Genomic DNA, 13,535 nt, shown 5'->3' on the forward strand with positions numbered 1-13,535 from the left:
AGGTCTATGTCCCAACGATTCAACTCTTCTGTTGCAGTGCAAAAGCAACCACAGACAATAGGCAGTTAGGAGAGGTTGGAGTGCAACAAAGCTTTTACAAAAATAGGCTGTGGGCTAGGTTTGGCACATGATCTTCAGTTTGCCGACCCCTGCTCTACTCAGATATTTCTTCTTCAACCTAATTGTTCATGCCTCCTTTACCCCACTTGTACTCCACCAGAACATGAACACCTTGAGGGCAAGTGTTCTGCCTTTACATCTCTCTGAACTGAGTAAAACTGAGCTCCCAATTACCATAGGTACTCTCTAAACATTTCTGGAAGAAAGTGGGGAAGAAAGGTAAGAGATGGGGTTCCTAATTAAGCAGGAAACGGGACTGTGCAAATCCTCTATTGATATGCAGTTCAACATGACCTTCCCTTAGAAACACGAACAGATGCTGTTTATAAAATGGCTGCATTGGGCTCTTCTGAAAAGTTTGACTTCAGCAAGCTTGTGTTTGGAGATTCATATATGCAGTAGCTAGCCTCCAAGATGGCCCTCAATGATTCTTACGTGCTGGTGTTTCATGCACCCTCACATGCTGAATAGGGCCAATAGAATATTATGGAAATAAAGATGTATGGCTTCTGAGGCAAGTCATAATAGACATGTGGCTTCTCCTTTGCTTTGTCTTGGCTCAGTCTCTCCGGAGGAAACAAGGTGCTATGTCTTGAAGACAAATAACCCTATGGAGTGGTCCACAAGGTAAAGAACTGATACTTCCTGCCAACGGCTATGTGAGTGAGCCATCCTGAAACTAGATTATTTTTCCTCAGTTAAGCCTCAGATGGTTGCAGTCCCAATTGACATTTTGACTATAAACTCACAAGAGACTCTGAGCTACACAACCTAGACACTCCTGAACTTTTGACCCATAGAAGCTATATGAGATCATGAATGTTCATTATTGTCTTAAGCTGCTAATTTTGGAAATTATGTTACATAGCAATAGATAATATACATTATGCTAAGTTGTATATTTGAATTTCCTGTAGTTTTTCAGAACACCTCACTCTTCTCTTCTTAGCATTTAAAGTATCTAATTCTATATTTGTTTAATGCCTGCCTATCTCTTTCACTGGGGCAGAGATATCTAATTTTTCATCAAACACAACTCCTAGCATTCATGAGGCATTTAAATATTTTTAGTAATTATCTAGTAACACGCAAAATAAAGAATTCTAAACCCAAGAGTGATTTGCTCCCAACATTTTGTATGCCTAAAACATATAGCAATGGTGTATTTCTCAAAATCATCCTTCACATAGAATTGAAATATTTACATGCCTCTATTGTGGCATTATCACACTAAGTAATAGTTGGTAGTCTGTAATCTCTGTGAGGGCAAAGACCTTAGCATATCACCTTTGTATTTTGAACATTTGCAAGTGCCCACCACAAAGGTGTTCAATAAATGCTACTGAGTGATATATTAAGAGATGTAATCAATTTGTGGAATGACTGAAGATGGACTTCCCATAATACTATTCAAGACTTGAAGTTATGCTATCTCACTCAATATTGCAGTTTTGGGGATTCTTTGCTTTGTTGTGGTATCATCAGTTATACTGAATTAAAAATAAAGCCCTCTAGTAATGCCTCTTCACCAAATCAAATTTAAGTAAGACATCCTACTCAGAGAGTAAATCAGAGGAAAGATAATAGCATCTTCTGGTCTAAATGCGGTTTCAGTTAGGCAGGTGGAAAACACAGGAAATACATATTCCATAAGATATATGGATCCCTAGACTAATCTATCCCTGTTTATGCTTAACCAGCAAATCCAAGGATACTAGAATCAGATCCAGCAATTAGAAGGGCTCCTTTGTGAGAGAATGCCATTTAAAATACTAGGAAGTCCAAGTGATAACAGAAGATTTGGATAATTTATGATACATAGCAAAGCTCAGAGTAAAATGCCTCAAGACTGTGTAATATTTATAGTAATATTCATAAATACTATTATTATGATATCAACAAGTCAACAGATACTTTCAAAATTAATTTTTATTTTATGTTACTGTGAAAATTTACAAGGGAACACTTAAAGTCATTCTCAGTAGAAAAAGTACATCTAAAGTACCATGTTATACCAGAACATATCAAACATGATGTGTCTTGATTTCAACCCAAGCTGCTGACACAAATTATACAATACGTATACACACGCTAATTAAAACTAGTAAAAGTATCAGTTGATTTAGAGGTGACTGAGAATTGACTTAGTTAATTTTCTTCTGTTATTTACAATTTCTATTGCAGTGGCTACTAGTATAACTTATTCACACTAATGTATCTACATAGAGTTCCATCATCAAAATAATGAGGTCATATCTTCCACTGATGGTCTCTCTGACTGCTGATGACCTTCTCATGACATATACAAAGAATGGCCACAAAGCAATATCAAAAACAAATCTATCTTAAATTGCCAAAGTACAATGACCAGCATGAAACACAAACCCTGGTAAAGAAGTAAAGACAATATTTAAGCTGACTCTTTGAAAGTACTACCATGTTCAAACATTTTCATTTAGATTATATCTAGCCAAAAAAGGGAGGGCACAGTAATGTCAGCAGTGGACCACACAGCTTTGAAGATCTCCTAACAAAGTCACAGGAGCCACCAATGTACACATGGTATTTGAATGGAACAGTCAAGCATGATGTGCTGGGACCGGGCCCTGTTTATATGATGTTGATATACAAAGAGCATCTCAGCTCTAATTGAGGCTGCTCACCAAGTCTTTCATTGCAATGGTCAGTAGGGAAGGGGCTGTGCCAACTGATATGGCCAACAAAGCTGCTGATTAGTAGTTTCTATGTCTATGAAGTAACCTTGAAGACATGAATGCTAACCTTCACAGAAGTAGCCAACTTCATATCCCAATTTAATATATACAATTTCATTATATATTCTTGAGCTACAATGGTAATTATTCATTCAACAGTCATTCAATATATTTTAAAGAGTTATATTTTGTCTGACACTATTTTAGGTGTTAAGGACACAGAGGTGAACAAAATGAACGAAAGTCTCTACCCTTAAACACTTACATTTTAGTGATGGGAGACTGACGATAAAAAATAATTTAAATATAAGTGGAATATATATCAGATGATTCATTGGGGGAAAAAAATAAATCAGAAAAAGGGGAAAGAGAATGCCAGGGTTAGGCAGGGTTGTGACTTTAAACAAGGCAATAAAGAAATACCTCAGTGAGAAGGGAACATCTGAGCAAAAACCTGAAGAAAGTGGGGGAGTGTATTAGTCAGCTCAGGCTGCCATAACAAAATACTATGGACTGGGAAACTTAAACAACAACATTTATTTTCTCACAGTGCTGGAGGCTGGAAATTTAAGATCACTCTGTCAACATGCTCAGGTTTTAATGAGAGCTCTCTTCCTAGCTTACAGACGGTAACCTTCTTTTTGTGTGCTCACATGACTTTTCCTTGGTGTATGTACATGGAGAGACAGAGAGAGAGTGAGGGGAGGGTGGAGGGAGAGGAGAGGGAGGGAGGGAGAGAGAGAGAAAGCTCTCTTCAGTCTCTTTCATGTAGACACTAATCCTATTAGATCAGGGCCCCACCCTTATGACTTCATTCAACCTTAATTACCTTTATGAAAGCCTTATCTCCAAATAGGTAACTTGGGGGTTGGGGCTTCAACATATGAATTTGGGGAGGAGGACACAATTTAATCTATAGCAGGGAGTGAGTAATGCAGATATCTGAGGGAAGACAGTTTAGGTAGAGTTTGGGCCAGAGATATAAGTCAGGGAGTTGTCAGCATGTAGAATATATTTAAAGCCATTGGGCTGGATGAAATCACCAACAGAGTGAATGTAGAGAGAAACAAATCTAAGGTCTGAATCCTGGTGCACTCCAATGTTTAGAGGTCAGAGAGATGAGGAGGAACCAGCAAAAGAGACTGAAAAAGAACAGCCAGTAGGAGTAGGAGAAAACTAGGAAAATGTAGTATCCTGGAAATCTAGTGAATAAAGCATAGCATTTCAAAAAGGAGGAGGTGAGAGCTCTATCAAATAAGAATGAAGGCTGAGTCCTAGTCATTGGATAAACAACATGGAGGCCACTGGCAACCTTATCAAGAGTTATTTTGGTAAGGGCAAAAAGCCTGATTGGAGTAGGTTCAAGAGAGACTGAGAGAAGAGGAACTCAAAACACTGAGTAGACAAGCAAGAAAAGAAAAAATAGATAAATTGGACTATATCAAAATTAAAAACTTTTTGCTCCAAATGATAACATCAAGAAAGTGAAAAGACAACATACAATATGGGAGAAAATATTTACAAATCTGATAAGGGACCGGTACCCAGAAATATGTTTTTAAAACTCTTACAACTCAACAATAAAAATAAAATAAAATAAATTTTTTAAATGGTCAAAGGACTTGGGACATATCTCCAAAGAAAATATGTAAATGGCCAATAAGCACATGAAAAGATGCTTAACATCATTAGCCATTAGAGAAATGTAAATCAAAACCACAATGAGATATCATTTCATATCCACTGGGTTGGCTATAATCAAAAAGATAGATAATAGCAAATGCTGGTGAGGATGTGGAGAAACTGGAACTCTCATATACTGCTGGTGGGAATGTAAAATGGTGCAACATTTTGGAAAACGGTTTCTCAGTTCCTCAAAAAGTTAAACATAGAGTTTACTGTATGACTAAGCAATTGTACTTCTAGGTACATATCCAAGAGAAGTAATAATATACATCCACGCAAAAAAGGTATACATGAAGGTTCATAGCAGCACTTTTCGTAATAGCTATAAAATGGAAAAAATCTAAATGTTCATCAACTGACCAATGAATAAATAAAAGTGATATATTCAAACAGTGAAATTGTTATTCAGCAATAAAAAAGAATCAAGTATGAGTATATGTTACAACATGGATGAACTTTAAAATATTATGCGAAATGAAAGAATCCAGTCACAAAAGACCATATATTGTATGATTATATTATATGAAAAGTCCAATATAGGTAAATCCACATAGACAAAAAGATTAATGATTACATAGAGTTCTATAAACTAGAGAGTGATTTAATGGTCAGGGAGTTTCTTTTGGGATAATAAAACTATTCTAAAATTGATTATGGTGATGGCTGTACAACTTTGTGAATATATTTAAATAAGTAAATTGTACGCTTTAAATAAGTGGAGTTTATGGTTTGTGAATTATATCTCAATGAAAATATTGTTGTTTTTATTTTTAAATGCATAGTGATGACTTGAGGGGCAGAGAAATAAACTCTAGTAGATACTTAAAATCGCCATTTTGGATTCCATTCTAAGTGTATCTGACTCTAAAGCCTATGTGTTCTTAAGTGCTCTGCTATAGTGCCTCCTAAGGATTATTTCCTTAGGTCAGAGTCTCAGAAGTCGAATTAATTACTGAGACAAAGGATATGAACAATTTACTGGAAGGGCCGAATGAGTCCATGTAGCCATCTAGGCTTGCCAGGTACATGGCCCACTTCTAGGCAAAGTCAACTGTTCTTTCCTGCTCAAGTGCTATGACCCATACAACCTGTTTTGAATGACACAAACCCTGAACCTAAACACCTCTTGAAAACAAGGTCACCTCACTGGGAACCCATGCATATAGCACATTGAGGCCAAGTTATTTACAGTAATCTAATCACATGAAGCACTCTCCAAGAATAAAAGTGTTTTCAAAGGGAAACCAAGTCATTCCATCAGATCAAATCATTGAATCAATGAAAATTTTAAATAAATTATCTTTTGTCCCAAGGGTAGGAGAATATACAGAAGTTAGAACATCTAATACAATAAGACTAAACTTTCTTAATCTTCATCTTTCCTCAAACCTTAACAGCCCCTTCCTGCCCTAAACTCAGCCAATGAATTTGCCTTTTATACTACTGGGAAAATACAGGCAATCACTTAGGAACTTTCTTATCTTCTCATCACCACATCCACCAACATCTGCATCAGAACCCATATTCTATCTTCCCTCCTCTGACAAAAGGAGACTGTCCTTGTTCCTATTGAAGGTCGACCTTCCAATTTAGGCTCTGTATGCTATCCACTCCTAGCCTAGTCATGGAGTTTGCTCTTGAAATTTTCCCTAATCTCTCCTGCTTCATCAGTTCCTCCCTTTCTATTGAAAACATGAAAGCATACTCTAGTATCTCATATTTAAAATACTCTTCTGGGAAATTTTTTAAAATGCTTTTGGAGTGGGGAAGTTTTTTAAAGTATGACACAAAACTCAGATAAATTCAACTATGTTAAAAAAATTTTTGCAAGAAAAAAAAATCTCTATAAACAAAGTGAAAAGGTATATTTGCAACTCAGATAACAGAGAGCTAACATGCCTGAAATATTAAGAGCTCCTACAAATCAGTAAGAAAAAGACTAACTTATTAGAAAAATGAGCAAAAAGTAGGAAGAGACAACTCAAAGAAAAATAAATATAAATAGCTTGTAAACTTTTGAATATTCAACCTCACTCAAAATAAAGAAAATGCAAAATAAAAGAGACCATTTTTGGTGCAACACCAAAAGACCATTTTTTACTTCCTAGATCAACAAAGATAAAAAATGTGATAACACACTATATAGGGAAACAGGCCTTCTAATCATTGTTGGTAGGATATATTGGTACAAATTATATAAAAGCATTTTGGCACCTTTGGCTCAGTAATTATTCTAAGTAATTTTATCCTACAGATATATTGCCACACATGTGAAAAGATCTATGTACAAAATCATTCATTGCAGCTTTATAACAGCAAAAGATTGGAAACCACCTAAGTATTAATCAATAGGAATTACCAGGAGATCGAATAAATAAATTAGAGTATAACAACACAATGCAACCATAAATAAAGAAAGCAGAAGACCTTTTTATATATCTACATGGAACAATCTCCATGTAGATATATCTCCATGTTGATAAGTAGGAAAATGAGGGGGCAGAAGCAGTGTGTACAGTGAGCCACCATTTGTGTATTTATTTAAAATGAGATAAGGTGGGAAAATGTGTATAAATATTTGTTTGTATATACAGAGACTATTTCCAGAAGGATTTATGAGAGACTGGAAACATTGAAATGAGGGAAGAAAATACTGTGACTGGGTTTGGAAAGGTGTGGGAGTGAGATTTTCACCATATACCCTTTCGTACTTTCAAAATTTTGTACCATTTAATGTAATCTATTTAAAATTTTGTTTTTATTGAAAAATATTTTTAAAGTTTTTCTTGATCCTCCTCCCTTCCAGCTATCGCCCTATTTCTTTACAAAACTACACAAAAGCTTTGTCTCTATTTGCTGTCTCTACTTCCTCATCTCCATTCTCTCTTCAGCCTATTCAAACCTTATTTTTGTCCCCACCATTCTAATGAAACTGTCTTGTCCAGGTCATTATATTCTTCATCTTGCTAAATCCAATGCCATATATCTACCTTCATCTTCACCTCTCAACAGTATTCAACACTGGTTGACTTCTCCCTCCTTGAAGTAATTTCTTTGCTTTGCTTGTAGGATACTTCTGGTTTTCTCCTAATTTTCTTCTTGCCTTCTTAGTCACCCCTCAATCATCTTGGTTAGAGCATCCTCTTCTTATACCTAATTTCTAAAAATTGGCTCTGCCTTTAAATCTTTTCTACTCTATTCAAACTTTGCCCTAGGTGATCCTATCTAGTCCCATAGCTTTAAATATTGCCATTGACCACCTGATTTATAATCCAGCCTCACCTCTCTTCCCTGAGCTCTCAGATTCATATGTTAAATATATACACTTGACAATCTACTGAGATGTCTAGTAGGCATCTTAAATTTAATATATCTAAAATAGAACTCCTGATTTTTATCCTTCAAACCTCTATCTCAGTCTTCTCCAGCTCAGTAAAAGGTTCTTCTGGGTGTTCACAGTGGCTCAGGTCCAAAACCTAGGAATCATCTTTGATTCTTGTTTACCTGATACCTATATCCAATAAGTTCTCTCAGTATTACCTTTAAAATATAACACAAATGCATTCACTTATGTCGACAGCTTCCTAGCCTGAGACACTATCATCTGTCTTGCGTGATATTCATCTTTTTGCTATTATTTGTAATTTAGCATTTCTACTCCCCAAATATACATGAGCTTCTCAAAAGCAGGTCCTACGCCTTACTTATTTTTGTATTCTGTTATAATATAGTGCTTGGTACATTATAGCTGCTTAATAAATGTTTATTGAATAAGTAAATTATTGAAAGAATTAATGAGTGAATCATGACAAGTAAACCATGACTCAGGTAGCTAATAGCGTCCATATCCAGTGCTTCCTATTATCTCTTTGCAGTTCTTTGTGGGAGAGGCCATATCTTTACAAAATTTCATTTAGTAGATACTCATTAGGTTTTCTGTCCAGCATCCTGTTTTCTGTGAACTCCTTTCTCCACCTCTCACCACAATAAATTCACTTGATGATAGTGGGCCATTGGCAGCCATTTTATGAAATTTTTGCATCTCAAAAGACACCATAAATAAAATTAAATGGAAGAAAAAGCCCTGTAGACAAAGAGCTAATACTATTAATATAAGAAGAACTCATATAAATTAATAACAAAATGATAAACAGCCCAGTAGGGAAAAAATGGGCAAAGAATAAGAGTAGGCAATTTATAAATGATGAAATACAAATGTCCAAAAAAAACAGAAGGTGCTCAACTTCACTAGTTGTCAGGTATATACAAAATAGTTTTCTTTTCATTGTGGTAAAATATACATAAAATTTATCATTTTTACCATTTTTAAGTGTGCAGTTCAGTGGCATTAAGTACATTCTCCTTGTTGTGCAACCATTACCACTAGCTACCTCCAGACCTATGTCATCATCCCAAATTGAAACTCTGAACCCATTAAGCAGAAACTCCCTAGCCCCTCTCCCTTCAGCCCCTGCTTGCCACTATTCTATCTTCTGTCTCTATGAATTTGACTATTCCAGGTACCTTATATATGTAGATGTGGAACCATATCATATTTATTCTTTTGCATCTGGCTTATTATTTCACTTAGTATGTTTTCAAGGTTTATCATGTTGTATCATATGTCAGTACTTCATTCTTTTTTAAGGTTGAATAATATTCTATTGCATGCGTACATTACATTTTTTTTTATCCATTCATCTGTCACTGGACACTAGGGTTGCTTCTACCTTTTGGCTATTGTGAATGCTGCTGTTATGAACACTGACATAGAAATATATGCTTGAGTCCCTGCTTCCAATTCTTTTAGGTATAATATACCCAGAAGTATGATTGCTGGATCATATGGTAATTCTATGTTTAATTTTTTGAAGAACCACCAAACTGTTTCCCAAAATGCTGCACTATTTTACATTCTTCACCAGCAATATGTGAGAGTTCCAATTTCTCCACATTCTCACCAACACTTGTTATTATCTGTCTTTTTGATTATAGCCATCCTAGTGGATGTGAAATGACATTTCATTGTGGTTTTGATTTGTATTTTCCTGAGTTATGTTGAGCATCATTCATGTTCTTATTGGCCATTCGTATATCTTATTTGGAGAAATGTCTGTTTAAGTCCTTTGCCCATTTTTTAATTAGTTTGTTTTTTTTGTCTTTGTTTAGTTGTAGTTCTTTATGTATTCTGGATATTAATCTCTAACCAGATATATAATTTGCAAATATTTTCTCATATCTGTGGGTTTCCTTTTTATTCTGTTGATAGTATCTTTTGATGCAAGTTTTGATGAAGTTCAATTTATCTATTTTTGTTGTTGTTCTTACCTGTAATTTTGGTGTCATATGCAAGAAATCATTGCCAAACCCAATGACATGAAGTTTTTCCACTATTTTTTCTTCTAAGAGTTTACAGTTTTAGTTCTTATGTTTAAGTCTTTGATCCATTTTGAGTTAATTTTTGTATATGGTGTAAGATAAGAGCTTTTGCATGTGGATGTCCAGTTTTCCCAATATTAATTCTTGAAAAAACTATCCTTTCCCATTGATTGGTTTTGACACTCTTGTTGAAAAATCATTTGACCATATATGATAAGGTTTAATTTTGGATTCTCTCTTCTATTCCATTGGTCATGTTTGTTTTATGGAAAATGGACTTTTTAAGATCTCATTTTTAACTCTCCAGATTAGCAATATATCAAAACATCGATAATATTTAGTAGTGGAAAGAACATGGAGTTGGCCATGCCACCCTGAATGCACCCAATCTCGTCTGATCTTGGAAGCTAAGCAGGGTTGGGCTTGGTTAGTACTTGGATGGGAGACCACCTAGGAATACCAGGTGCTGTAGGCGTTAAAAAAAAAAAAAAGGAAGAACATGGAGAGGTGAGGGAAAGAACATTGCTGAAGGAAATGAGAATTGCTATGACCTTTCTCGAAAGTAATGTGGCAGTATCTCTCAAATTTTAAGACATTCTTTTAATGTACCATAGGGGATCATTTCTATAGAAATAAAAATATTAGTGCATAAGCATATGTGTGCAAAAATATTTATTGTGGCATTATTTGTAGGAGGAAGAGGGTGAACTGAAAAATAGTCAGGTAACTACTCTCTCTGCATCTTTTTCTCCCTGGAGTCACACGCATTCTCATCTCTGTTTGTGTCTGTATTTCTTCCTAAACTTGCGGATAGACCAACAAGATCACCAGTCTTGGGTCTCTCAGACCTTACAAATTTCAGTGTTTACCACTGTCTCAGTCTAGCATTTCCATTTTGCTCATTTACAAATCTGCTATGTTGTTTTTTTAATGTCACTTTTTGGATTCTCACATTTTATAGTTTCTAGTTCTCTGTCAAGGTTTTCAAGTTTGACTTTTATCTCCTTGAACATAGTACACAGAATTGTTTTATAGTTTGTGTTCTATGATTGCAGCATACAGAATCCTGTGGACCTGTTTCTATTATCTGTTATTTTTCCTCCTTACTCATGGTGTCTTGTCTCCTCATGTGTCTGGTTACCTTTGTGCTGGACACTGTATTTGAAAAAGTATTATATAAATAATTTGAGGCCTAGGATGATGATATTTTCCTCCAAAGAGGATTTTTATTTGCTCTTGCCACTAGCAATTAGGGTCAATTTAATACAAGTTCAGGTCCTGAGATTTTTCTAAGCTGCTTAGATGATATAAAGTCAGCCTGCATTCTGCATGAAGCTTAGTTTACTTCTAGTGCTCCTTTACACCTACCATGCAGCATTTTAAAGTCCTGGGCCAAAGCAGAGGGTGATATATAAGGGTTACTACCCTTTATGGATCCTGGACTCCAATTTTTGTCCCCATTGGCTCACAGGACTACCAAAAATGCAGCTTAGCTTCCCAGTCACTTCTGAATACATATATGCCTCTAGACAAAAGCAGCATGAGTACTAGGCTCATCACTTCAAAATTCTTACCTATCCAAAATCTTGGCCCAGTAATTTCTCACTATCTTGTTAGTTATTAGATGCTTTTATATTATGCTTTTTATGTTTCATCCAGCTTGTTTAGTGGTCTTCAGTAGGAGGGTTGACTTGAATTATATAGTCTACCATTACTAACAATGAAAGTCCATTTGGTTTATTTTATTACTGTGAGAAAAAATCTCATTAGCTGCTGTCAAGGGCCAATTCCTGGTCTCGTGGGCAGGGGTACAGGGTCATTCAATATATATTAGCTTTGAGGAGAACAGGTTCCTAACACGGGGTTGTGAGCACAGGAGAAATGATAGGCATCTCTAACATACCAAATTTTTGCTATTCTCTAAATGTGCCCTCTTCTATTGTATTCCTGTGCTTTCTCATATGCTATCTCCTCAGACAGGATTTCTTTCCCTCCCGTTCACTAGGAAAATTCTTATTTCTTCTTCAAGATTTAACTCAAGTATTGCTACCTCATCTCAAAAACGAGCAACAACAACAGATACCTCTTCCTGTGTATGCTTTTTATAATGTGCTTAAACCTTTTCATAACAATTATTCTACCCTTTAGGATAGAAATTATTTTTTCACCTATGTGACCTGACACCTGTTGAATAAACAAATGTGAGTAAAGAACAATTCTAAGTTTCCTCAGATATTATGTTCCATGATTCTATAAATTCCAACTCTAAAAAATAACTTATTTTGGTGGTTTGTCATTCACCAGACCTCAACACTTACAAAAAAAATTTCTCCCTTACTCCTAAGAATAAAGAATACAGGTATGCTTTGAGAAAGAGTAAACATCATTTTAGAGGCAATTTCCCAACTTCTTTTACTCTTACTAGATTTGGTACTCTTAGATTCTGATTCTTTTTCTTTATTTTCATGCCTGGAACACAAGGCTAGAGACTTATGAGTTGATTTTTGGGATACTTCACCTCCCTCTTCATTCCAACAAACTCTTATTTTTTTCCCTCCCATATTTTCGTCTCTTCTTCCTTCTAACTTTTAATTAATTCTTCCATACAAAGGACGCTGATCACACTTCTGATGAAATGCACCAAAAAGCCCCCCCACATCTTTATATTTACACAGTTCTGTAACTTCTATGAAAATCAGAGACCTTAAGCATATAACCAGTATAACAAGGAACCAAATCAATTACTAACAAATTCAGAGCATTCCCCAAGTACCTCAATCAAACAGTTCTAACAGTTGCACTCCAAGGGAGAAATGGCAAAATATTTGTGGGTACCAAGGAGCCACCTTTTAGAGATCTTGAGAAAGATTAGGGGGGAAGTGTGGCCAGTGGGATAGGCTACCCATTGGCAATCACCTTCACCAGGATAAGGAAAACAGAAAGCATCTGTTTAACCATCTTCCTCCAAAAACAGACATTAGGAAGAAAATAGACCAAAAAAACCAATAGTAGCTCTTCTAGGAAGACCAAAAGAAAAAAAAGAGGTTGAAGTGTGATCAGTTGTACAAAACTGGAAGGAAGCAAGAAAAAGATGTTATTAAGTAGTTGTTTCAACTCTAATGTGAAGATAACCACTGTCTTTAGAAAAGCACCAGTGGCTTAAAACTAAAGAAGCAGAAAAATAAAAACAATAATAAAGTTTTACCCAAAGAATGAATCACAAAGTAGATTTACTAGTTTTTTTCCTAAAATATGCTCATTTAATAATAGTGAGAATTTTCTGGTATTCCATAGGTACTGATAGTTTGAGCCATTTCTTTGATCTTTTGAAAGGCTTCCTTTTAAATAGCTGTGGACTCTAGGCCCCAGAATCATTAGTGACAACCCAAGTGGCTTTAATATAATTTCCCAAGGTCTACCTGGGAATTTTCAGCCATTACATTCAGAAATCTCACCTGCTCCAGCCAAATATTTGTATTTTTGTATACAGAAGAAAAAACATTTTTTAAGTTGTGGGGAGGGCTAAAGAAAAGAGAGAGTAGAGCAACACATTTTTAAAAGCTGCTTTGGCAAATACTTGGTAGATGACAGATGGCTAGCAAGGAAGCATTAGGAGGGAAACCAGGGATGTAGCAA

General features: G+C 35.5%; 1 long non-coding RNA gene and 1 pseudogene across 1 annotated transcript in view; one reads left to right on the plus strand and one right to left on the minus strand.

Moving 5' to 3' along the window:
• The window catches only part of LOC112472938, a 33,186-nt gene that overhangs the window by 6,296 nt on the left and 13,355 nt on the right, over positions 1 to 13,535 (minus strand). The gene's annotated exons all lie outside the window — the stretch shown is intronic.
• Positions 10,256 to 10,374, plus strand: LOC112473078 (annotated as a pseudogene).

This window comes from Pteropus alecto, unplaced genomic scaffold, assembly GCF_000325575.1.
Source record: "Pteropus alecto unplaced genomic scaffold, ASM32557v1 scaffold39, whole genome shotgun sequence".
In the NCBI taxonomy this organism is placed as follows: Eukaryota; Metazoa; Chordata; class Mammalia; order Chiroptera; family Pteropodidae; genus Pteropus; species Pteropus alecto.